The sequence below is a fragment of the Mus musculus genome, chromosome 4 (genome assembly GCF_000001635.26).
Source record: "Mus musculus strain C57BL/6J chromosome 4, GRCm38.p6 C57BL/6J".
Lineage (NCBI taxonomy): Eukaryota > Metazoa > Chordata > Mammalia > Rodentia > Muridae > Mus > Mus musculus.
In genome coordinates, this window is record NC_000070.6 from 103,596,056 (window position 1) to 103,623,703 (window position 27,648).

Sequence of the window (27,648 nt, forward strand, 5' to 3'; positions counted from 1 at the left end):
ATGAAATTCTTAGGCAAATGATGTATCTGAAGGATAACATCCTGAATGAGGTAACCCAATCACAAAAGAACTCACTTAATATGCACTCACCGATAAGTGGATATTAGCCCAGAAACTTAGAATACCCAAGATACAATTTGCAAAACACAAGAAAATATAGAAGAAGGAAGACCAATGCATGAATACCTCATTCCTCCTTAGAATAGGGAACAAAATACCCATGAAAGGAGTTACAGAGACAAAGTTTGAAGCTAAGACGAAAGGGTAGACCATCCAGAGACTGTCCCACCCAGGGATCCATCCAATAATCAGCCACCAAACGTAGACACTATTGCATATGCCAGCAAGATTTTGCTGAAAGGACCCTGATATAGCTGTCTCTTGTGAGGTTATGCCAGTGCCTGGCAAATACAGAAGTGGATGCTCATTGTCATCTATTGGATGGAACACAGGGCCCCCAATGGAGGAGCTAGAGAAAGTAGCCAAGGAGCTGAAGGGGTCTGCAACCCTATAGGTGGAACAAAAAATATGAACTAACCAGTATCCCCCGCCCCGAGCTCGTGTCTCTAGCTGCATATGTATCAGAATATGGCCTAGTTGGCCATCATTGGGAAGAGAGGCCCCTTGATCTTGTAAACTTTATATGCCCCAGTACAGGGAAATGCCAGGGCCAAGAAGTGGGAGTGGGTGGGTAAGGGAGCAGGGCTGGGGAAGGGTATAGGTGACGTTCGGGATAGCATTTGAAATGTAAATGAAGAAAATATCTAATAAAAAATTGAAGAAGAAGAAGAAAAAAAAGAAGTCCATGTCACTTCCACAGAAAGAATTGGTTAATGGATGAGCTTTTTCTATTTCCTAGTTTTGATGTAGACAAGTTGGAATCTGTGATGATTGATATTCACTGTCATCTTGACCAGAATAAGAATCACCTGGGAGATTAGTAAAGTGTGTTTCTGGGTCTGTTGAGGCATCTGTAGACACAACCAGTTAATGGAGGCTTTGGTGTAGTGAATGGAGTGATTCCTGATGGATTGCCATATTGGGAGGTATTGTCAGATAGTCTAAAGTAGGAGTAGGCTAGCTGGAAGAAGTAGGGATTGGAGGCATGACTTTGGGGGGGTCTATATTTTGACATGACCTCTTTATGTATTCATATTTCTCTGCTTTCTTATCACTAAGTAGTGACACATACTCTCTGCCCTGTGTTCTTGTCTCCATGTTTCTGCCCAAGCACCACGGGCAGAGAGACAGTGGATTGAACCATTTGAAACCAGGAGCCAAAATAAGTCCTTCCTCCCTTAACTTGTTTCTGTGAGGTGTTCTGTCATAGCGACAAGGAAAGTTGCTATTACTGAATTGTGTTAGAGACAGAAGTAACCTATGCCACTAACTCACAACCTTTCTCCTAAACACCAACTGATTAGGAAAGCCAGTGTTAGATTTGAACAACAAATGTACTTGTACCACATTTGAGCCATCAACATTTTAGATTGTTGTTGATGTAGCAGCTATTGTTCTTGTTCAAAAGGACAGGATGTGTCTTGTTTTTGGAGGCAAGGTGGAAGCTACATATCACAGATGGGATCTAATTACTAGAAGCCATGAACTGATTGGGGGTTAGACTAGATGACCTCTGGGGTCTCCTAATGTCCTGATCTGATGTAATAGTATGAGTGTCTTGTATTTAATGAATACCTGCTGTGCTCTAGGCCCAGTTTTCCAGCGTTCCTCTTTGGATCTTGGATAACTCTATGAGATGTCACTAAGAAGGTTAATAAGAAACATGCAGTGGGCGCGGAGTTGGCAGACATCCCCAAGGTCCCCTAGAGGACTCTCCACAGGATCTTAGGACCACCGATGAGTGGAACACAACTTCTGTTCCAATCCAATCATGCGGGACCGGAGACAGCATGAGGGAAGCAGAAAACTCAGCCTGACCAGGGTCACAAGTCCCTTCTGGTCAGCACCAGCACTGGGTCACCTGGGTGTGGAGTCGGTGGACACCCCCAAGGTCCCTAGAGGACAGCTTCTGAGGAAGATCCCGTTTCAGTCCCCAGACATCTGGGCACCTTAACTGCCAGAAGAGAGGTGTCCACCCCACCCAGAGGGCTTTGCCAGAGCACCTGGGGGAGCCATCTTGGTTCCCGGATCCCTCCAACACTACTCTGTGCAGGTGAGAGTGTGGACTAGAGCTAACAGCTTCTGTGACAGGCCGAAGAGACACAGCTTCTGGGACAGGCCCTGTTTCAGGCCTTCATCTTCTCCCAGGAGACAGGTCCGAACACCATGTATCTGTGCACCTTCCCTGTAAGAGGAGAGCTTGCCTGCAGAGAGTGCTCTGACCACTGAAACTCAGAGGAGAGAGCTAGTCTCCCAGGTCTGCTAATAGAGGTTAACAGAATCATGAGAGGAACAAGCACTAACCAGAGACAACTATAACAACTAACTCCAGAGATGGAGAGAGGCAAACATAAGAATCTTACTAATAGAAACCAAGGCCACTCACCATCATCAGAATGCAGCACTCCCACCTCGCCCAGTCCTGGACACCCCAACACACCCGAAACGCTAGACCCGGATTTAAAAGCATATCTCATGATGATGGTAGAGGACATCAAGAAGGACTTTAATAACTCACTTAAAGAAATACAGGAGAACACTGCTAAAGAGTTACAAGTCCTTAAAGAAAAACAGGAAAACACAACCAAACAGGTAGAAGTCCTTAAAGAAAAATAGGAAAACACATCCAAACAGGTGATGGAAATGAACAAAACCATACTAGACCTAAAAAGGGAAGTAGACACAATAAAGAAAACCCAAAGTAAGGCAACACTGGAGATAGAAACCCTAGGAAAGAAATATGGAACCATAGAAGTGAGCATCAGCAACAGAATATGAGAGATGGAAGAGAGAATCTAAGGTACAGAAGATTCCATAGAGAATATCGGCACAACAATCAAAGAAAATGCAAAATGCAAAAAGATCCTAACTCAAAACATCCAGGAAATCCAGGACACAATGAGAAGACCAAATAGGAGTAGATGAGAATGAAGATTTTCAACTTAAAGGGTCAGCAAATATCTTCAACAGAATTATAGAAGAAAACTTCCCAAACATAAAGAAAGAGATGCCCATGAACATACAAGAAGACTACAGAACTCCAAAAAGACTAGACCAGAAAAGAAATTCCTCCAGACACATAATAATCAGAACAACAAATACACTAAATAAAGATAGAATATTAAAAACAGTAAGGGAAAAGGTTCAAGTAACATATAAAGGCAGACCTATCAGAATTATACCAGACTTTTCACCAGAGACTATGAAAGCCAGAAGATCCTGGACAGATGTTATACAGACACTAAGAGAACACAAATGCCAGCCCAGGCTAATATACCCGGCCAAACTCTCAATTACCATAGATGGAGAAACCAAAGTTTTCCACGACAAAACCAAATTCACTCATTATCTTTCCACTAATCCAGCCCTTCAAAGGATAATATCAGAAAGAAAAAAAAAACAGTACAAGGACAGAAACCATGCCCTAGAAAAATCAAGAAAGTAATCCTTCAACAAACCTAAAAGAAGACAGCCACAAGAACAGAATGCCAATTCTAACAACAAAAATAATAGGAAGCAACAATTACTTTTCCTTAATATCTCTTAATATCAATGGACTCAATTCCCCAATAAAAAGACATAGCCTAACAGACTGGCTACACAAACAGGACCCAACATTTTGCTGCTTACAGGAAACCCACCTCAGGGAAAAAGACAGACACTACTTCAGAATGAAATGCTGGAAAATAATTTTCCAAGCAAATGGTATGAATAAACAAGCTGGAGTAGCCATACTAATATCTAATAAAATCAACTTCCAACACAAAGTTATCAAAAAAGACAAGGAGGGACACTTCATACTCATCAAAGGTAAAATCTTCCAAGAGGAACTCTCAATTCTGAATATCTATGCTCCAAATGCAAGGGCAGCCACATTCATTAAAGAAAATTTTGTATAGCACAAAGCACATATTGCACACTTTCATCAATAGACAGATCGTGGAAACAGAAACTAAACAGGGACACAGTGAAACTAAGAGAAGTTATGAAACAAATGGATTTAACAGATATCTACAGAATATTTTATCCTAAAACAAAAGGATATACCTTCTTCTCAGTACCTCATAGTACCTTCACCAAAATTGACCATATAATTTGTCACTAAACAGGCCTCAACAGATACAAAAACATTGAAATTGTCCCATGCATCCTATCAGACTACCATGGACTAAGACTGATCTTCAATAACAACATAAATAATGGAAAGCCAACATTCACATGGAAACTGAACAACACTCTTCTCAATGATACCTTGGTCAAGGAAGGAATAAAGAAAGAAATTAAAGACTTTTTAGAGTTTAATGAAAATGAAGCCACAACGTACCCAAACCTTTGGGACACAATGAAAGCATTTCTATGAGGGAAACTAATAGCTCTGAGTACCTCCAAAAAGAAACTAGAGAGAGCACACACTAGCTGCTTGACAACACACCTAAAGGCTCTAGAACAAAAGGAAGACAATTCACCAAAGAGAAATAGACGGCAGGAAATAATCAAACTCAGGGGCGAAATCAACCAAGTGGAAACAAGAACAACTATTCAAAGAATCAACCAAATGAGGAGCTGGTTCTTTGAGAAAATCAACAAGATAGATAAACTCTTAGTTAGACTCACTAGAGGTCACAGGGACAGCATCCTAATTAACAAAATCAGAAATGAAAAGAGAGACATAACAACAGATCCTGAAGAAATCCAAAACACCATCAGATCCTTCTACAAAAGGCTATACTTAACAAAACTGGATAACCTCGATGAAATGGACAAATTTCTACACAGATACCAGGTACCAAAGTTAAATCAGGATCAGATTAATGATCTAAACAGTACCATATCCCCTAAAGAAATAGAAGCAGTCATTAATAGTCTCCCAACCAAACAAAGCCCAGGACCAGATGGGTTTAGTGCAGAGTTCTATCAGACCTTCAAAGAAAATCTAATTCCAGTTCTTCACAAATTATTCCACAGAATAAAAACAGAAGGTACTCTACCCAATTCATTCTATGAAGCCACAATTACTCTGATACCTAAACCACAGAAAGATACAACAAAGATAGAGAACTTCAGACCAATTTCCCTTATGAATATCAATGCAAAAATACTCAATAAAATTCTCACTAACCTAATCCAAGAACACATCAAAACAATCATCCATCCTGACCAAGTAGGTTTCATTCCAGGGATGCAGGGATGGTTTACTATATGGAAATCCATCAACGTAATCCACTATATAAACAAACTCAAAGGAAAAAAAAACACATGATCATCTCCTTAGATGCGGAGAAAGCATTTGACAAAATCCAACACCCATTCATGATAAAAGTCTTGGAAAGATCAGAAATTCGAGGCCCATACCTAAACATGATAAAAGCAATCTACAGCAAACCAGTAGCCAACATCAAAATAAAGGGTGAGAAGCTTGAAGCAATCCCACTAAAATCAGGGACTAGACAAGGCTGTCCACTCTCTCCCTACCTATTCAACATTGTACTTGAAGTCCTAGCCAGAGCAATTCGACAACAAAAGGAGATCAAGGGGATACAAATTGGACAGGAAGAAGTCAAAATATCACTTTTTTGTAGATGATATGATAGTATATATAAGTGACCCTAAAAATTCCACCAGAGAACTCCTAAACCCGATGAACAGCTTCAGTGTAGTAGCTGGGTATAAAATTAACTCAAACAAGTCAATGGCCTTTCTCTACAGAAAGGATAAACAGGCTGAGAAAGAAATTAGGGAAACAACACCCTTTTCAATAGTCACAAATAATATAAAGTACCTTGGCATGACTCTAACTAAGGAAGTGAAAGATCTATATGATAAGAACTTCAAGTCTCTGAAGAAAGAAATTAAAGAAGATCTCAGAAGATGGAAAGATCTCCCTTGCTCATGGATCGGCAGGATCAATATAGTAAAAATGGCTATCTTGCCAAAAGCAACCTACAGATTCAATGCAATCCCCATCAAAATTCCAACTCAATTCTTCAATGAATTAGAAAGGGTAATCTGCAAATTCATCTGGAATAACAAAAAACCTAGGATAGCAAAAACTCTTCTCAAGGATAAAAGAACCTCTGGTGGAATCACCATGCCTGACCTAAAACTGTACTACAGAGCAATTGTGATAAAAACTACATGGCACTGGTATAGCGACTGACAAGTAGACCAATGGAATAGAATTGAAGGCCCAGAAATGAACCTACACACCTATGGTCACTTGATCTTCGACAAGGGAGCAAAAACCATCCATTGGAAAAAAGACAGCATTTTCAACAAATGGTGCTGGCACAACTGGCGGTTATCATGTAGAAGAATGAAAATTGATCCATTTCTATCTCCTTGTACTAAGGTCAAATCTAAGTGGATTAAGGAACTCCACATAAAACCAGAGACACTGAAACTTATAGAGGAGAAAGTAGGGAAAAGTCTTGAAGATATGGGTATAGGGGAAAAATTCCTGAATAGAACAGCAATGGCTTGTGCTGTAAGATCGAGAATCAACAAATGGGACCTCATGCAATTGCAAAGCTTCTGTAAGGCAAAAGACACCCTCAATAAGACAAAAAGGCCACCAACAGATTGGGAAAGGATCTTTACCTATCCTAAATCTGATAGGGGACTAATATCCAATATATATAAAGAACTCAAGAAAGTGGACTCCAGAAAATCAAATAACCCCATTAAAAATGGGGCTCAGAGCTAAACAAAGAATTCTCACCTGAGGAATAATGAATGGCTGGAAGCACCTGAAAAAATGTTCAACATCCTTAATTATCGGGGAAATGCAAATCAAAACAACCCTGAGATTCCACCTCACACCAGTCAGAATGGCTAAGATCAAAAACTCAGGTGACAACAGATGCTGGTGAGGATGTGGAGAAAGAGGAACACTCCTCCATTGTTGGTGGGATTGCAAGCTTGTACAACCACTCTGGAAATCAGTCTGGCGGTTCCTCAGAAAATTGGACATATTACTACCAGAAGATCCAGCAATACCTCTCCTGGGCATATATCCAGAAGATGTCCCAAATGGTAAGAAGGACACATGCTCCACTATGTTCATAGCAGCCTTATTTATAATAGCTAGAAGCTGGAAAGAACCCAGATGCCCCTCAATAGAGAAATGATACAGAAAATGTGGTACATTTACACAATGGAGTACTACTCAGCTATTAAAAAGAATGAATTTATGAAATTCCTAGGCAAATGGTTGTACCTGGAGGGCATCATCCTGAGTAAGGTAACCCAATCACAAAAGAACTCAAATGATATGTACTCACTGATAAGTGGATATTAGCCCAGAAACTTTGAATACCTAAGATATAAGATACAATTTGCAAAAGATATGAAACTCAAGAAGAACGACAACCAAAATGTGGACACTTTGCCCCTTCTTAGAATTGGTAACAAAACACCCATGGAAGGAGTTACAGAGACAAAGTTTGGAGCTGAGACGAAAGGATGGACTATCTAGAGACTGCCATACCCCGGGTTCCATCCCATAATCAGCCTCCAAACGCTGACACCATTGCATATACTAGCAAGATTTTGCTGAAAGGACCCTGATATAGCTGTCTCTTCTGAGGCTATGCCGGGACCTAGCAAACACAGAAGTGGATGCTCACAGTCAGCTATTGGATGGAATTCAGGGCCCCCAATGGAGGAGCTAGAGAAAGTACCCTAGGAGCTAAAGGGACATGCAACCCTATTGGTGGAACAACAATATGAACTAACCAGTACCCCCAAGAGCTCATGTCTCTAGCTGCATATGTATCAGAAGATGACCTCTTCGGCCATCATTGGAAAGAGATCCCCATTGGTCTTGCAAACTTTATATGCCTCAGTACAGGGGAACACCAGGGCCAAGAAGTGGGAGTGAGTGGGTAGGGGAGTGGGGGGAGGATATGGGGGACTTTTGGGATAGCTTTGGAAATGTAAATGAAGAAAATGCCTAATTAAAAACAAACCCACAACGTTTTAACTAAAAAAAAAATAAAAAAAATAAAGAAAAGAAAGAAAAAGAAACATGCAAAGTGAGACAGAGTTTAAACAACACTGATGGAGAGTCCACACCATACCACGTGTATTCATATATAATTTCACTGGGTGTTTTTTAGAGATCAGACATCACCATTTTGTAGACAGAGCAGATAAAAGTAGAGATATTCAAAAGTTTGTCCATATGGTCACTCCTTCCATTAGTATGCATTTATTCACTTTTTTCTGTGTTGCTAAGTGCTGGACTGGCCACAGGCAATTCAGAGTGAACAAGAGAAACATGGGTCTTGACATGTTAGAACGTATGGCCCAGCATCAGCATCATGGGGTGTGCAAGCTGTCAGAGAGACTCATTTACCAGAATCTAGATACCTACATGTTGAGAGCCTTGACTCAGGGCAGATGCTGACCCAAATGATTTTTGGAGCCCTTTCTTTTCATGACGGTCAACCTATACAATACAGTTTGTTGAAAGGGGTTGTCAGAAATAATCATGGGAGACAGGGCAAAAAAAAAAAAAAAATGACAGGGCAAAGGAGCTGGCTAGAGAAATGGCTTTTTCTATACCCAGTATCTGATCTATAGTAATTGTTCAATAAATGTCAGCTATCATCAATTACTATTAAAACAATTTCTGCATTGTACAAATACCTCCAAGTATTTCTGATCCATTGAGCAGCACTGTTTACAGTTCCCAATAAATGCGAAGGGTCATTATTTATTAACTGCCTTCCATTTTCCATGTCATCTTACTCTGTATGCCATTTTGCATATTTTTATCGCAGTAATTTTACAAGGTAGTACATCAGTAGAGATAAGTTGGGCTATTTTTCAGCAACAAACCCTCTACAAATGGAGGTGGATTATGGAAGCAAAGATTGTTTCTCAGTCATACTGCATATCCATCAGAGGTTGGCTCATGCCCCTCTTCGATGTTATGAATCCCACTCTGGAACTCAGAGTGACAAGGAATCTACTTTGCATATTGAGGCTGTCACTGCAGGTGGGAAGGGGGAAACGGTGAAGCACATACTGTTCCCAAAGCTTCTGTCTGGAAATGCCTCATGCCACTCTGCCCACTTTTTTTGTTGTTGTTGTAATTTTTAATTTTTGGACAAAGCAACAAGGAGCCCTTACCTGAGTTTAACTAGGATGAGGCAATATGATCTTGACATGTCCCAAGAATAATCCAATCAATATCTGTTAGCAATACTAATGACTGCTTCAGGGAGCTACAATCAGTTATATCCCACTTGTAATTGAGGCATTTGTGGGCTTTGTGAGGAGGAGGCCTAAATCAACTTGTTGGAGGTCAGATCACAGGAAAGAAGGTTCGAATCCCACCTATTAGACCTCAACTCATGTTCCCCCAGTTCTCCACCTGCTCCCTGGCTGGCACCTTTTACCTCCTCACAGACCATCTGCCATCAACTCTCTCCACAGATTCTAACACTTTTCCCCCCACTGGCTCCTTCTTAGTAGCAGTATACAACAGCATCTGTGGTTTCAAGTAAGCAAAATTCTCTTCTTCAACATAAGCTGTGCATTCAGCCACTGCATTAGTTCTCCACCCCATGTGACCAACAAACCTTTGGAAAACTATTACAAGTGTTGGTCTCTTCAATATCTGCCCTTGTGGTCTGCTAAACTGTCCCTCTGTAGACAGACATACTTCAAATTCATGAGTCTCCTCAAAATCTTATTTCCACCTTGATTCTTCAACAGCACAGGTCACTGTTGGGCACTCTCTCAGTCTTCACTCCCCCCATCCCCGACTCTCGTGGCCGCTTCTCATGCCCTTTAATGCAGAGAGAAGTGGTTCCTCTGTTTACTGATCCTCATTCCTTAACCGGGCAGTCATCCAGGTAAGGTCTCATTGTGTATGGGTAACCATGTTTTCTTCAGACTTGGAATGAAATGTTTTTAAGCTACAAGGATAAGAGACTGAAGGTCAAGGCCTCTAGTTTGGCCTCTAGTTTGACAGCTGACGCTTTGGTCTTTCTCTTGCTTCTTACATATTTTCAGCTTGACCAAAACCTGGGTAGAGAATGAATGCCATGTACTTGGGAGTCACAAGATTGTTTGGGAATGTAAGAGTTGAGATTGGACCCCATACTCAGCAATTTTCATCTTTGTAAATCTGGCCAGATGTTACTTCTGATGTGGGATTACAAATATCTACACATGTGTAGCCTATTTCCCACACACACTCAAGAAATATATAAAGTGCTGTATATATCACAATGCAGAATAAATTAGTACATATAAAATATATAGGGATATTAACAAAACATCATCTACTCTAGGTTTGGGGAATGGAGATTAAAAAACAAGTCCCTGTTCCTAGGGTCTTATATATCCTGGGAGCCAGAGCTACTTCTCTTCTGTTGTTTTGTTTTGTTTCGAGACAGGGTTTCTCTGTGTTGCCCTGGCTGTCCTGGAACGCACTCTGTAGACCAGGCTGGCCTTGAACTCAGAAATCTACCTGTCTCTGCTTCCCAAGTGCTGGGATTAAAGGTGGGTGCCACCACTGCCCAGCAACAGAGCTACTTCTGGATACTGGTAGAATTCAGGATCCATGGCAGGAGAATACAGATAAGGGTATGGTGTGGAGTAGGCAGGCACTGGGCCTCTAGGAAATCATAGGAAGGATGATATCTGAGCTAATCATTGGAGCTGAGTGAGGGGTAGAGGGGAAAGTGGGAAGAAGGGATGACACATAAGTACTTAAGGTCTAAAGAGTAGTATGCAGAAATTAATGAGTAGGCAAGCAGGGATTTTATTATATTATATTTATTCATTTGGGTGCACCTAGCTATAGAGAAGGCTTGTGTGTGGTCAGAGGACAGTCTGTGGGAATTCATCTTCCATTCTGTGATTGGACTCGGGTTGTCACTTTATGGCAAGTGCCTTTACCGACTGAGCCATCTCCTAGCTTAGAAGGTGCCTTTGATGAGTAGTGGGGGTTTTACTTGGCTGGACCCAGGTGCTGGGTACTGAGTGGATAGAAACGATGTGAGGGAGTCAGAAGTGCTCCCTTACAAAGGCTATCACATTAAGCTTATGAATGGGCAATGGAGATGATTGTCAAGAGGGTTGGGGACTTGGCTCAGTTAGTGAAGTGTATGAGGACCTGAGACTTCACATAACCATGCAAAAATTTGGTCATGGCAACATGTACCTTTTATCCCAGTACTGGGGAAGCAGAGACAGGAGGATCTCCAGAGTTCACTGGCCAGCTAGTCTAGCCAAATTTGTGAGCACCAGGTTTAGTGAGAGACTCTGCCTCAAAAAAAAAAAAAAAAAGGCAACAGAAAGACAGCTGATGCTGATATGTGATCTCCATACATGAGCACACACACATATGCATTGGCACACACACACACACACACCCCACATGAACCTACACACCCATACACATGAACCTATACAAACACACTACACATGAACCTACACACAGAAACATACATATACACACATAAAACTACACACACACACACACACACACACACACATCCACACACATCACACTCTTGAATACAAGGAAGATGATACTTGGGAATGGAATGATGCAGACACTTCTCAATGTATACATTGCATTTTTCTTAGCTCTTCAACCAGGAGCAAGAAAGACAGTGGTGGAGGCTCCAACTGAGGCCTCTGGTTGGGAAGCGAAGAAAAACAGCATTTTCAACAATTGGTGCTGGCACAACTGGTTGTTATCATGTAGAAGAATGCGAATCGATCCATACTTATCTCCTTGTACTAAGGTCAAATCTAAGTGGATCAAAGAACTTCACATAAAACCAGAGACACTGAAACTTATAGAGGAGAAAGTGGGGAAAAGCCTTGAAGATATGGGCACAGGGGAAAAATTCCTGAACAGAACAGCAATGGCATGTGCTGTAAGATCGAGAATTGACAAATGGGACCTAATGAAACTCCAAAGTTTCTGCAAGGCAAAAGACACCGTCAATAAGACAAAAAGACCACCAACAGATTGGGAAAGGATTTTTACCTATCCTAAATCAGATAGGGGGCTAATATCCAACATATATAAAAAACTCAAGAAGGTGGACTTCAGAAAATCAAATAACCCCATTAAAAAATGGGGCTCAGAACTGAACAAAGAATTCTCACCTGAGGAATACCGAATGGCAGAGAAGCACCTGAAAAAATGTTCAACATCCTTAATCATCAGGGAAATGCAAATCAAAACAACCCTGAGATTCCACCTCACACCAGTCAGAATGGCTAAGATCAAAAATTCAGGTGACAGCAGATGCTGGCGTGGATGTGGAGAAAGAGGAACACTCCTCCATTGTTGGTGGGATTGCAGGCTTGTACAACCACTCTGGAAATCAGTCTGGCGGTTCCTCAGAAAATTGGACATAGTACTACCGGAGGATCCAGCAATACCTCTCCTGGGCATTTATCCAGAAGATGACCCAACTGGTAAGAAGGACACATGCTCCACTATGTTCATAGCAGCCTTATTTATAATAGCCAGAAGCTGGAAAGAACCCAGATGCCCCTCAACAGAGGAATGGATACAGAAAATGTGGTACATCTACACAATGGAGTACTACTCAGCTATTAAAAAGAATGAATTTATGAAATTCCTAGCCAAATGGATGGACCTGGAGAGCATCATCCTGAGTGAGGTAACACATTCACAAAGGAACTCACACAATATGTACTCACTGATAAGTGGATATTAGCCCCAAACCTAGGATTCCCAAGATATAAGGTACAATTTGCTAAACACATGAAACTCAAGAAGAATGAAGACTGAAGTGTGGACACTATGCCCCTCCTTAGAATTGGGAACAAAACACCCATGGAAGGAGTTACAGAGACAAAGTTTGGAGCTGAGATGAAAGGATGGACCATGTAGAGACTGCCATATCCAGGGATCCACCCCATAATTAGCATCCAAACGCTGACACCATTGCATACCCTAGCAAGATTTTATTGAAAGGACCCAGATGTAGCTATCTCTTGTGAGACTATGCCGGGGCCTAGCAAACACAGAAGTGGATGCTCACAGTCAGCTATTGGATGGATCACAGGGCTCCCAATAGAGGAGCTAGAGAAAGAACCCAAGGAGCTAAAGGGATCTGCAACCCTATAGGTGGAACAACATTATGAACTAACCAGTACCCCGGAGCTCTTGACTCTAGCTGCATATGTATCAAAAGATGGCCTAATTGGCCATCACTGGAAAGAGAGGCCCATTGGACACGCAAACTTTGTATGCCCCAGTACAGGGGAACGCCAGGGCCAAAAAGGGGGAGTGGGTTGGTAGGGGAGTGGGGGTGGGTGGGTATGGAGGACTTTTGGTATAGCATTGGAAATGTAAATAAGCTAAATACCTAATAAAAAATGGAAAAAAAAAAAAAGAAAGTAGGAAGGAGATCAGAATCCCATCTGGCAGGGAAGCTCTTCCCTGTTCTCTTCTCGTTACTTTGTGTAAAGCTCCTATGAGGGTTAAATGGGCAGCTCTGGGAATACCTTCTGTGGAGAAGTGAGAAGCAGGTGATGAGCTTGCCTGACGTTCCAGAGGATACAACCTTAGGTTTCACAAGACAATAGGGGAAATTGTCTGCTATGGCTATGGAGTGTCTAATGAATGCTGGAGATGGACCTTCTGGACCTCTGTACCACTCCCTTAGGTACAAACGGAGAAGCCCTAAATATATTTCTAAGCCTTAGTAAGTTCCCCTCACCTGAAAAGAGATTTACTAACACTAAGCCTTACAGGGTTACTGTGTGTGGTGGTTAAATGAGTGATGGGAAGGACCATCCACAAGAGCTGTGTAAGTGCTAACTATGGCCATTTCTTTATCTAGAGACTATGTGTCTGTTCTATACCAGGCCTGTAGCACTATGATGTACAGCTCAGATTTTGACTCTGCTTGCTGGTCTCTAACCTGCAGGGGATTACTGCTAAGAGTGGATGGAGATTCCAGGGCAAATGGTGTTATCATCAGGTTTGAAGGGATAAATGCATGCTTGAAGGACTGGGTGGTCCATAGTGGAAGAGGTTACATACAACCCTGGCATGCTTTCATGGTAGTCTTCAAAGAGGAGGCAGCTATAGAAATGAGCCTTGAGTGTTGACTCTAGTTTGAATAGATCTGTACCTAGAGGGTCTGTGCTAGACAGGTAGAGGGTTCCCAGTGCCTTTAGAGAATCTGAAGTTGGGAGCCTTTCATGAAGTCTTGACTGATCTCAATCGACCAATCCACTTGTGGACCTTGGCCCAAGTGTTTGTCTCTGAAGCCAGTTTCTCTGTTTCTGTCTATTGAAATTGTTTGTGGGTTCAGTTGGAGCCTCTACAAGGAAAGGAAAGGCAGGACACATTAGCACTTTAGAAGGTCCACTTTAGGTGACTTATCCCACCTCATTAGACTTACATTCCTATACAAACAGCACTGTTATCTTATTTAGCAACTGAGGAGATCACGGCTCAGAGCAGTCAAACAACTTGTCAATGGCCATGCAATGAACACTCATCCAGTCATTATCTACTGAGTGTCAGAGGCCTGGCCTAGGAGGGAATGCAGGCCATTTTGATTTGCAATCTTAATACCTGTTAGCACATGCACACAAGCTGGTTCTGTCTTGAGGACCAGCTTTTCAAAGGATGATTCTTCATGTAGACCACTCACCATCTGCATTAGCTGCATCTTGCCTTGGCCCTGTGAGCATTTCAAGCAAAGAATTCACTGGAATGAATGTGTGGCTGGACTCCTTATTACTCAATCTTCCATCCAGTGGCCAGGTCCTTTCCAATATTTCCTTCTGTTCAGTTTTCAGCCATTACTCTGTAACACACACAATTCCCAGGAACCTTAGAGGCTACTTAGTCCACAGCCTAGAATATTTAGAGCATGATCCCAGAGAGGGTAAGTAAACTGGCTTAAGGTTACACTGTGCCATAGTGAGAGAGCTGAAATTAGAACCCTCCTTTAGCCTATACTATCAGAAGCCACACATTGTTAATTTCACAAAGAAGTCTCCAAGGAGAGTTGCAAAAATGTCTCAGGAAGGTGATTTAAAGTGATTTTCCTTTTCTCTTATTGCTTTCTGAACCCCAGAAACAGATTGGATTGAACAACTGAGCAGTAGAGGGCAAAGCAAACAGAATGGGTACCCTGTGCTCCGCATGTCTGTTGTCTACAGCGACCGTCACTGCCTGCAAGGCTGACAGACACAGCTGAGCCTGCTCCTTCACAGGGTCCTCAGACTCCTTCTGGTCTGTGAATAGACCTGCCTTGGCAACTAGAAGCTAGGACAGTCAATACGTGCCTGCCTGGGGAGCTGGCCCCTTCCAGCTATCCTTGTCTGTGTTTGGGGATGGTGGTATTGGGATGAGATTCCCTTGTAACAACCACATACATTCAAAAATCCAAATCAGCCAGTCTGCAGCACTAGCTTAACACCTCATTCGAAGTTTAGAGTCTAGCAAGAGGCCTGAGATCAAGTGGATGGGACCCAGAACTGATAGTTTATAGAGACTGAGTTCCAACCACCCAGCATGTACTTACACACTCTGAGTCTCAGTAAACCTAATAAGTGTAAACTCCTGGATGTCACTCTCTGAATTTAGCCTTCACAGTCAGGAGATTCAATGGCTAATGTCTCATTTTAGGGTTGGTTAAGCAATCAGCCAGACATTAAGGGTTGCTCTATATTTTCAAAGGGGTTTTGTTTGTGAAGTGGGGGTTTAAACAGTTTTGAATAGAAATGTAACCCCCTTGGTGAGCGTATACAAGGGAGTGTGTTTGTTTGTTTGATTTTGTTTTTTTTTCCCTCCCTGTCCCCAGAACATGCCATAGATAAGAGAGGTTGCTTCACCCATGCTGTGTCCTGGCTGAGACAGACAGAAAGTAGCCTACTGGGCCACCTGAAGCCCGTTACAGGGACAGGAAACGAAAGGGCTTTCCAGGGGAGGAAAAGTTGTTCCTATCTGCCTGCAGAAAGAGTCCAAGATATGCACGGTTCAGTGAGCAGAAAACAGAATGAATTTTAGACCATCTTTGAATCATCTGGTCACCTTGTATGCTACGTGAGCTGCTAGGTCACCTGTAAAAGCTCTGTCTAGATACACACACCTCGCTGCTGTCACCTGCTTCACCCACGAAGCTTTTATAGATGGCCCTGGAGGCACAAGGGTTTGCAATTTAGGCTTAAGTTTTAAGTTCTCATTAAACACATCTCACCCTGACCACAGTGCTTGCCTGAAGCACACAGTAGGCTTTCACTGAGCACACACAGGGAGATGGCATTACTCATGGAACAATGCCCCGCTGCCTAATTCAATGATTGTTCTTTGCATGAATGAATGAGCTTACAGGCTACTTGTGAAAACAAGACATAAATCCAACCATGTAAAATGTTTAATAACAATAAAATGTTCAAATCAGAGCTCGATGCAACAGCTCCAGAGATGGTGCAAGCTACCCTATGAGTGTCGAATTAATTGCCAGGCCATGATTTTTATAGGAGTTCAGAAAGGTGGAAGAGATCAATTTGTGGGCTTGGTGTCAGAAAGCCTCAGATAGACTCTTGATTATGCACTTAAACACCATGTCTATGCATTCATCATATGTTGCCTGAGCCCATATTAGTGCCAGCTAGCTTGCCGGACCCTAACAATGCAGCAATAACATGAGGCCCATGGGCTCAGAAAGCTCAGGAGCTAATGGGAAAAGGCAGCTAGGCAAAGAGACAATATAAATATACTGCCCAATACTGTGCAATAGGACCTGGGCCTGGTATTATTCAGTGAATGCTCACAACAGGTATATCATAGACTGCAGTGTAACCAATGCTTCAAATTTCCATATGAACACATTCTCAATAGTCCCTACAACTCAACACCTAGGAGGTGCTGGGAGTGCTCACCCTTTTTCTAATCTCTAATCTCCCCCACCTCTGCCTTGTCCCCTTTTCTGTTTTGTAGTCTGCCAGCAGCCTTCAGGGGCACCATTCTGCCCAGATGCTTGTTGGTATATGGCTAGGTAGCAAAGGAGACCCGAAAGCAGAGAATGGCAATAGCAAGAACAGGTCCCTGGAGCTACATCTTCGTTCTCCCATGCTTACTCCAGTCACTCCAGTTACCTTATCAGTCATCAGACTCTTAGGCAACAATGTAATGGCACTGGAGGGTATTATGGAATGTCAATGAGAGAGGCTGAAACCATATTTCTTTGAGGAGGAGGCCTATGATTTCTAGGCTCCCCTTCCTACTAAAGGGAAGGCTAAGCTACGGGACACCTTTACTTCACAGACTTTAGAGCTTAACGCTGTGGCCACAAGCTCTACAGTGTAAACAGTAATACAGGGAAAAGTACTCAGCCACTGGTACCAAAATACATAAGCAGCAAATGCTGATTGCTGGAACATGGCATCTTAATTAGTATAGGTCTCCATTTCCATATTTTCAAAGTGGACGCTGTGATTTCTCTCATACGCATCTTGTGAGACCAAATAAAAGTGGGATAGAGATCTGGTGACTAGCTGTCAAATTAAAAAGGGAGGCCTTGACTGTTTCCAAGACAACTTAATAACTTAATAGCCAAAGCAGAAACCACTGTGTCTTGTGACTTCCAGTGCATGTAGTTTATACTGACCTACTGGTGTGGCTCTCCTATTTGTGGGCCACCATCTGATCCTAATGCGCAGTCTGCACTAGTTTGTATATAAACAACCATATGTAACCATATGTGTCTCATCCATGAGCAGCAAGTGTGGGCCCTGGCAGATGAGTACCATTCAAGATGAAGGCTCTAGAGAGATGGGAAGGGATACACATCAGCCAGAGTCTATAGCACTGATGAGTAAGGAGATAAGTCAGAGATGACATACAGCCCATAGTGTATGCCACCATAGGGTTGGTGACAGAAGCCTGTCCCATTAGAGCAGTGGAACTGGATACTGTTCTCTAGCAGTTTAGGAAGTACAGCATTCTGATGATGGAGGATCGATAATACAGAACAACAGTTAATGGGGGAAAGGGTAGAATCAAATGACAATATTATTATTAAATTAGGCTTTGGTTATAGGGCAGGGTCAGAAACAGTATGACAAATATAGCCATTATCCTCCAGGCTTCTTTCGGCCTCTATCTGTAAGCCATTTCAGCCTTCTTTGCTGTTGATCCCTGATAGAGAGTCTGAATTCTTCTGTCCTCTGTCAATCAACTGGGGTACTATCTATCTATTTGATAAATGTTGATCAAGTACCTCAAATTTGCTGGGTCCTGAGGAATCAGGCAGTGTCCTTGGTCCTTGTCATATCAGATGTGGGCTGTACTGGCTTTCTAAGTCATGCTGAGCTCATGATAGGAATCAGTGTGGGATCCTGAAAAGGGCAAAGACATCTTGGGAAAAATACCCGTGCTTGGGTTTTGACATCGGTGGCTCCTGCTTACTGCATTTGGACACTACTAATTCTTTTCTTTGGATAAAAGTCACCTTTAGGGGACCACCTCTTTTCTATTGCATGCTATCTGGCTGCAGGACTGGGCTCTTGACAGGCACAGCCCATCTTACTAGGTTTTACCCTGTGCCATGACAGTTAGGCATGTGACCTAACTTCCAAGAAGCAGAAATTTAAAACTTCTTGAGGCAGAGAGATACTAACTCTTCTTTGAAGTGATATAAGTCTAGAACTCCCTTTAGCCTTGACCAATCCTCTCTTTATAGCAAAGATGCTTTCAGCTGTGGAGAGAATACAGAGAGGGCCAGAAATAGACAAACACAGAGGAAAGATCAGAGAAGATGAGTGGGTAGAGAGAAAGAGGTGAGAGGAAAGAGAAAGGAAGGAAGGAAGGAAGGGAGAAAGGAGGAGGCAAAGAGAGGGAGATGGAGGGATGGAGGGAGAATGAAAGAGAGGGAGAGGGAGAGAGAGAGGGAGAGGGGGAGGGAGAGAGAGAGAGAGAGGGAGAGGGAGAGAGAGAGAGAGAGAGAATGACATCATTAGAATTGGTGTACATCCAAGATGGCTTCACCTTGAACTCCTGCCAAGTGACGGGAGCCCATAAATTCCCTTTGGCTTGAGCTGAAGATCTGACCTCTTTCAGGAGATGGGGAGGGTATGAGCAGCTCTGGAGTAAGAAGCAACTGCATTTTTACAGACAGCACAAGGAAAAAGCAAATAGACTTCTGAGCAAGAACGCTGTCTGTGGCTGTAATTACGGTGCCATTTCATGTTTCCCATCTCCATGGTCTTTGTGCCAATAAACACTTCAAAGGGGACTGAATGTTAAGCTATCCACATTTCCCTGTGTCAATCTGAAGTGTGTTCAGGGTGGTTCTGTCTCCTCTGCTGTCTCTGAGTTCTCCCAGGGTACTTGTTCCCATGTTTTCACCCTAGCCACTAGCCACAGCATTCACATGTTTTTCAGGATAATTTTGGTCTTCCTGAGTCATTTCATTTGCATTAACATGCTTGCTTCCCAGGGCATCTGAGGGGATACCAAGGCTTGGATGGTCATATAGTCAGATGGAGGTTCATATGACCTCTGAGCAGATCTGAGTGATAGTCTCACAGCAGGGATGTGACAACGTGGAAGACACACTGTTTTTGGAGTGGTACCAGATGGAGTCCTGTTGCTTTTACTTCCTGTCTGTCTCTGATCAATCACTCTGAGTTTTAATTTCCCAATTTGTCAGATGGGGAACGGTAGAACTGTTCTTTCTGGGATTCTTGTAAATACCTAGGTAGTGATAGAAAATAATGGACTCTGTAGGCTGTGAGATGATGTCCCCAGTCTGGAATTGATTGACTGAGTGTCAGGCAGAAGTGTGCCATGCCCAGTTTATATCTATTCTGGACATATCCAGTACATTGGAGCTTGAAGTCAGCAAGAACATGGGCACCAAGAAATTAACAGATACAGGAGTCATGGATTTTATTTTCCTCTAGAGATTCGGTTGTTGCTAGCCAACATACTCAAGATTGTGGGGGTTAAAAGGAAAGACATAGCAAAGCCTACTAATTGCTCTATCTTGACATTTTCATAGCATCTTCTCTAGTTCCCAGACCTGACAGCGGATGCCATTTTATACATGAGGTTATAAAAACTTAGGTTTTAATTTGACGAGAACAGAGAGTCATTGTGGAAGCAGAGATGTGATGTCTGATTCCTGCCAAGCATCCCAGATAATCCAAAGATGCATCCATGTGTCCCTTTACATTAGAGCTTTTTGTTTTGTTTCATTTTATGAGATTAGATGTGGGAACTAGGGCCTTGCATATACTACATAGACACTCAATTATCAAGCTATGTCCTTACCTATTCTTCAGTCTTTAAAACATTGAAGCAGAGTCTCACTGTGTACCCTGATAGTTTTTGAATTTATCAGCTTCTTGGGTAGTTGAGATTACAGTCACAAGTCCCCAGACCCAGAAGAACCAATTCTTCTCATTAACAGCACTGCAGTGGTAATATAGAAGTCAGTTTCTAAGACCATGTGGCCTTTAAGATCTCTTTTGAATTTCAACAGCTCAAGCTTGGGGCTTGAAGGCCATTGGAGAGGAGTGAAATGTATTGAGTCAGTGCGAGGGAAGGAATTGGCTATTTTAGAAATCTAAGTTCTGGATCTCCATTGTATTAAACTCCTCTGGGTTCTAGAAGTCAGCAACACCATCAGGGCTAAGGACATCCAAAGCACACAGACATGAGAGGAATCAAGTTCCAGCTCTGCTGCTTCTCCTAACCGTGTTGAGCTCCTTTAATGGTCACAGGTCACACTACCCAATCTTGCTTGTTTTAACTCCCAGGGCTTTGGTGGCATGTTGTAGTGGATCTCGTGGCTTTTGAAAACTGCTGTGGTCAGACATGTAAGGGACTGATCATGTTTCTCAGCTAAGAGATCCTTTCCTGTTGCTAAGAGAGAAGAGGCTGTTTTCTTCTCCTACCATCTCTGGCTTTACAAATCCCCTCCCCCCAACCTCCAGCCCCCTTTTCCTTTCTATTTTTTGTAGCTTGGGAGCTTCATAGGACAATTGTTGTGTATGCTTCAAGCTGGATGAGGGTGGCGGACAGGAAAACATCAAAAGGATGGAAACAAAATGGAAATCTGTTTTCTGCTTGAGAAGATGGCAGCCGGGTTCAGGGACCAGCATTGTGAATGCAATCATCACCACACATCTGAAAGAGGCATCAGGACTCCGTAGTTCTGACATGTCCAGGAAAGGCAGTTCCTAGAGGGAATAGAGGGCATGTGTGGTGCTTGGGCTTCTGGAGGACCCAAAGTAAAGAGATCTTAAAGATGAAGTTAACAGTCATTTAGTCCCTTGGGTACATCTTCCTGGTATCATTTTATCAACACAGTAAGTCATGAGAATATGTAACCATTTACATCTTCTGGTTGAGGAAAGGATATTTAGAGAGTGGGTTGGGATGGCTCATGTTCAGGCTCCCTGAACTGCTCACCAGTGGCTTTTACTCCCAATCTCTTGTTGGATGAAGGAAAAGTTGATGTGGTTTGTGATTATGGAAGTCAGGAGATGGTGAGGGACTTTTATCCAGCACTGTTGGATCTTCTTACTGATTCTTCTTCCAATGGCATTTGCCCAAGTTCTCTCCAATCCACTATCTCCATAGCAGCCAGAGTGAACTTTTTTTTTTTTTTTTTGGTTTTTCGAGACAGGGTTTCTCTCTATAGCTCTGGCTGTCCTGGAACTCACTTTGTAAACCAGGCTGGCCTTGAACTCAGAAATCTGCCTGCCTCTGCCTCCGGAGTGCTGGGATTAAAGGCGTGTGCCACCACGCCCGGCCAGAGTGAACTTTTACAAATCAACCCCACAGGGAATGCTACACCACTCACATCCCTAACTCCAGTGCCAAATCTACTTACTGACCTCTGTGGAGGTGAACCTCCCTGTCAGATGGAACCACCCACTCTATATCATACCACTGGGTCATTACCCTTGCTGCTTCCAGCTACAGGTGTACCCTCCTCCATCTTAGATGCCCTCAACTCATTCCTGCATGGGACATTTGCTCTGGCTGTTTCTTCTGCCCTGGAGATGAGGAGATGAGGTCCTACTGACGTAGAACTTGGGTTAGCAGTTATGACCTAAGCAGGTTCCTACTTGTTCCAGTTCCCTAGGTGTTCCGGTTGTTGTTATTGTGATAAAACACTGACCAAAGCCAACTTAGTGGTGTTACTTCATCTTATAGGTTTCAGTCCATCATTGAGGGAAGTCAGAGCAGGGACCTGGAGTAGGAATGGAAGCACAGACCATAAAGGGACTCTGCTTACCTGCTTGCTCTCCATGGCTTGTTCAGCTTACTTCTTAGACAACCCAAGACACCTGCCCAGAAGTAGCTCCACTCACAGAAGGCTGGCCTCTCCCACATTAACCCTCAATCAAGAATGTGGCCGGAAGACACGCCCACAGGCCCATATAATGGAAGCAACATCTCAGTCTGAGGGTCTCTCTTCCCAGGTGACTCAAGTTTCGTGTCAAGTTGACAAAAGCAAGCTAAGTAGCATCTCCAGTCACTTCACATTGCATGCCACCATCTATTTCAATCTTGGTGATCAATACCACTCAACAACTCTTCTTGATTTACTTATTTTCTGTGTCTTCACTGGAGAGAAAAGTCCAAGCCAAGCTGTACTCTACTCTATAAAATAGGGATTGGCATAGAACCGAGGTACGCTCACGGCAAATATTTACTGGGTTGTTGCTGACAGTTGTTGAGGGAAGGCAGGCTTGCATTGGAAGAAGGAAGAAATTAAGCTTTGTTTAGGGAGTTCCACTCTGTTTATCTCATTATATTCTCACCACAACCTCACAGAAAAGCTCATCTGATTCCCATTTTATTGATGAAGCAACAGGGACCCAATCCTCTGGTGCGGGCTGCCTCTCTCAGTGCCCACAAGCCTGCTCCCAAGGCGGCATCTAGAAACCACGTGCAATCAGGAGGGTGCCTCTGTAGCAGTAACCTCCCGTGCAAAGACCTTCCCTGGGAAGTGGCAGTTGGAAATGAGTTTCCATAATAAACCTCTGTTGCTTGCCCTAAAGCTCAGACATTCTAGGGAGCAGAGAGCCTAAGGAGAGCGCTGCGGGGAGACCAGTGATGGTTATAGACGATGCTGTGGTGATTTAGGAGGGAGTGGCAATTGGGTGCTGAGGGTCCTTTCCTGAGCAGAGCCCACACTGTGGCCAGGTGCAGCCAAGCCACTCTTGCCGGCGCTCGTATCCTTAGTTAGGTGGCGAAATGCTGATGGGCTCTCCTATTCGGGGGAATGCGGTAGTGATGTATAAGGTATGAAAGATGTGGCCTGCAGAGAGCCGGCACTATCTCTACTGCTGCTGCTGCTGCCACCGCTGCCTTTGCTGCCGCCACTACTGCCGCCACTAGAGCTGCCGGGAGTGAGCCTCCCTTCTTCCAGATACCCAGCTCCGTTGCATCTCCCGCTCCCTGGCCCCGCACGGACCTCCCCGCCCCAGGGAACAAAAGCAGAGTCCGGTCGCCCTGTTCTGCAGCCAGAGGATGATGTGTCGAGAGGGCTGAGCAGAGTGTGGTCTTCAGCGGCTGGAAGGTAGGAGAGGGTGTTGCGCCTGGCGGCCGCGGCGTGGAAAGCTAGGGTGGGCGCGCCAGGGCAAGGATGGCTTCAGTCGTCCAGCCGTCGGGTGGGCGCCTCATGGACCCTGCAGGGTGGTGGTCTGCAGCGCCGCGGCCGCAATGCCCACTGCGGGCCGAGAGTCGCGTTCCCGCAGCCACGAGGGAGCCCCTGCATGGGGACTGGAGGCGGAGGAAAGAAAAGTCTGAAGCCCAAAGCCAAGCGGTGGTGGCTGCAGAAGGGCTGTCCGCAGCTCTTGGACTTGGTGGCGCGTTTCGCCGCGCTGAACGGCCAGGCGGCGGCCGCAGTGTGCGCAAAGTTTTGGGTAGCGCGCAAAGGCGCAGGCAAGGGCCGCGCACAGAGGGGCAAGTTGTGGCCAGAGAGCTAGGGCGACCCTCAGGACAACCAGCGGGGTTTGCCTAAGAAGGGGACAGGTGGATTCTGCTCCCCTCCAGCATAGAGGAGACTGGGTTGGAGCGGCGTCGTTTTAACCCTTTGGTCCCCGGGGGAAAACAACTTCATCCGTGTTGGAGCCTGCTGGACCCTGGCCGCTTTGAGGCTCCTGGTTTGATCCTCCTGTGGCCGTGCGCAATTCTCTGCTTCTGTCGCGTTTTCATTTCTAGCCTCTTAGGTTTTAGCTGGCCTGGGGTCTTTCCCTAGGTCTGTATCCCTTGGACCATTGCGTACATGTTTCTCTATCTCCTCGCTAGATTGACTCTTGGATGCTGCTTTGAAAAATGAAATGATTAATCAATTAGGTTAGTGGTCAATTAGGCATAACCTTGTAGGAAAATAATTATGTCGGGCTCTCAGCTTCCACCGGTGATGAGGTGGGAATCGAGCCCAGGTACGGGGGCTGTTCCCAAATAATAGTACTGGGGCGGGGGCGGAGGGGGGGGCGGTTGCGTTCTGGAATTTAAAATTAAGAGGATGGTGACCACCCACCAAGGTGGTGGGAGTCAACGGAGGAGTGTGTGTGTGTGTGTGTGTGTGTGTGTGTGTGGTGTGGTGTGGTTTGTGTGTGTGTGTCTGTGTGCGTGCGCGCTTGCTTCAGTTTTTGCTGAGAAAATTAACCCTTGACAGACTAGTCTGGGTAGACTTTTCAGGCAACATGGTGTATCCAACGGCTTGAAGGAAAGGTGTGTCCCCTTGCATGCCTGACCCCCTAACACACACACACACACACACACACACACACACACACACACACCCTTCCAAGCGGCTCCCTCTGCGAATCGCATCACCTCGTAGTGGCTTTGCTGAGCTTCGGGAGGCTGAGTTTAGGGGACTGCCTCTTAGTTTCATGTAGAAAGAATCGCATCATTGCAGACAGAGCTTTCTGTACACTGCTTAGCAGAACACATATCTCCCCCGATTGTGTTAAATAAAACCGTTATTAAATGGGAGCAAAAGGGAGACAATCTGTTTCCAGGGCTGGGAAGTTCTGCTGCATAGTGAGGCTTTTTTTTCCCCCTTTCTTTTTTGGAACCACTGGTGGGGTTTGGCACTGCAGTATTACAATACAGCCATATTAAAAAGGTCTTCAGAGCTTAGAGCCCTCCACCGCCGCAGGCTCCTCTTCTATACACTTCCATGATCAACAGCTCCTTTGCAGGGTGCATGCAGTGGATTCCAAAGGCAACGTGCTTTTTAACCCCTTTATGTGTCGAGCTTAAGCTGCTTCTGTCTGTTTAGGCACCTGCTTATAAGGTAGTAGAATCCTATTCAGAAGGCAAAAACCTGGAGGTGCGTCCTCAGATAGACAAGATTTTGCAACAGGTCCTATGTTTGAGGTTTCGAGTAATGGATCCCTTTGGCGTTCGATGTCAGGGCTCCCTTCTCTAGCGGTGATGTGATGAGGGCTGGACCCAGTGGTCTCACAGCGCCTGCAGTGCTGACAGTAGCTGGTTCTGAATTTTATGGCTGCCCCCCTCCCCACACCCCCATTGCTGTGCTGGATGGGAGGAGTAGCTGGCCAGTACACTGTGACAGCAGGGCTACCTCCTTCTGAGTGCAGAGAGAGAGGGTAGGCTGGGGCTGGCTGGGGCTGGCTGGGGCTGGCTGGGGCTGGCTGGGGCGACTTAGCAAATAGGAATTGGTCAGCTAGAAGAGTGCCTAGTGATACTGGTATCCAGGGGCAACTGCTGGCCATAGTGGCTACCCTTCAGCACTTGCAGTTTGTCGAGATTTTTTCCCCCTAGAAGTTGGACTCAGCCAGTTGCTTTGCAGTCATGATATTTGTTGTAGATTCTGGTACTAGCCAAGACCTTGCTCTTTTTTCTAAAATTGACTTTTTTTTTCTTTAATAGTAGGAAGAGATATGGGAAGAGAAAGAGGAGAGAGGGAAAGAAAGATGCAAAGGGGTGGGGGTGGCATGGCATTGGTGAGAAGAGACAGAGGAAGCTCAAGATTTCAGATATGCCAGAGAGTGGGAAAGAGGTGGGGAGAGAAGTCGGGAGAAGGGGATTTGGGGACAGGAACAGAAAACAGTAACATTAGCACCAAGACAACAGTGCTTGTATGAAGCAAGTCTTGTCCTGTCTTCTGACTTGAAAGAAAAAAGTGAGAGAATCTCAAGATGCGCAGGAGTTGTTCCAGCAAAGCACCCTTGATAGGGTGGGACAGTTACTAAATAAGTGTGGCTCCATCTCTCATCCTTGCCTGGAGTTTCCTGTTGGTGTAGTGGGGGCCAGACCTGATGTGTTTGCAGGGCAGTGTTGGTTGCCATGCCTCATAGAAGGCTTGATTTTGACTGAGTCAATCCAGGCTGAGCATGTAATGATAGGAAGGAGGTGTTTGCTTGGGGATGTTCTTCCATGGAACGGACTACTTGCTTCACGTTTTAAGTGTATTATTTATTTAGCCTTGGGGAGATAAGGGGGGGGCAGCGAGGTGATGGGAAGTGAGTCAGGGTTCTCTCCTCCTCAGCCTCCGCCTCCACATGCAGGTGTCATTTGAGCTTCCCAGCTCATCTTCTGCCCTCTGGAACAGGCCCATCTGCAGCTGGTATGATCTTTCTAAAAGATGCCTTTGATCACATTTCTTCCCAGATCAAAACCATAAAGGGCACCCTACCGCCTAGAGCATATTATTCAAATTCCTGACCACAGACATCAAGGCCTTTCACTGTCTGGCCTCCTCCCTCCTTCTCTCCCAGGGTTCCATGCATGTATTTCAACATATATACACACCCATGCTTGCACTCAGTGCTGCACATACCCATGTGCACAGAATCACACATAAACATGTACACAGTAATACTTCAGTAATACTTATATAAGCACACACCCTGACATATACATGGCAACAAATACTGTCATATGCATATGCACATATTGCATTAATCCCACATATCCACCCCAAGCTATACTTTAGGCACTACATACACTCCTGTATATATGCAGAATCTTGCTCACAAATATACACACAGTATATTATTCACACATGCACACATGTATATGTGTGGTTACAAATACGTAAGCACATGCACACATAAAAGCAGAGTCACAAACCTTCACATATGTACACAAAGTCTACTTATTCTCCTATCCCACTACCAGATGTCCACAGCACCATACCCCTATTCACTCCCTCTGGATATGCCAACACAGAGACCTGTATGCATCCAGAGCTTGTATTGTACGCCTCACATATTTACCCACGTCCCACTGGTATCTGTGTGTTTCTGCGTACACATTCATTTCCTATTGGCACCCCACATGTATCTTGACCTTTGCTACTTTCCCCATTTCAGAACCACCTCATTGTTCTTCAGTCTAGTGAGCTGAACTCACCCCTCGAGAGCCATCTTATAAGATGCATTACTCAAAGACCCCTTTCTTGTGTGAAGTTCCTGTTCCCTCGGTTCTTGTTACATACAGTTTTTGAAGTGGGTGTCAGGAGTTCCCAGGGTCTATATCTTCCAATAGACTGTATG

At 44.2% G+C, this 27,648-nt stretch overlaps 1 protein-coding gene and 1 long non-coding RNA gene across 9 annotated transcripts in view; one reads left to right on the forward strand and one right to left on the reverse strand.

The window, feature by feature from the left end:
• Positions 1-14,365: 14,365 nt before the first annotated feature.
• Positions 14,366-22,999, reverse strand: Gm36604. The gene is made up of 3 exons (XR_376479.3): positions 22,401-22,999; positions 14,793-14,948; positions 14,366-14,456 (listed from the first exon to the last, which is right to left on the reverse strand). It is a non-coding gene; the product is annotated as a predicted gene, 36604 (long non-coding RNA).
• A 445-nt stretch (positions 23,000-23,444) lies between these two features.
• The window catches only part of Dab1 (disabled 1), a 1,125,345-nt gene continuing 1,121,141 nt past the window's right edge, over positions 23,445-27,648 (forward strand). For 4 of the 8 annotated variants that reach the window (NM_001369049.1, NM_001369047.1, NM_001369046.1 and 1 more), the window contains exon 1: positions 23,445-23,690. The gene's annotated coding sequence lies outside the window, so the exon portion shown is untranslated. The remainder of the gene's footprint in view (positions 23,691-27,648) is intronic. The other 4 variants (XM_006502725.4, XM_017319949.2, XM_030253166.1 and 1 more) reach the window with 3 other exon arrangements.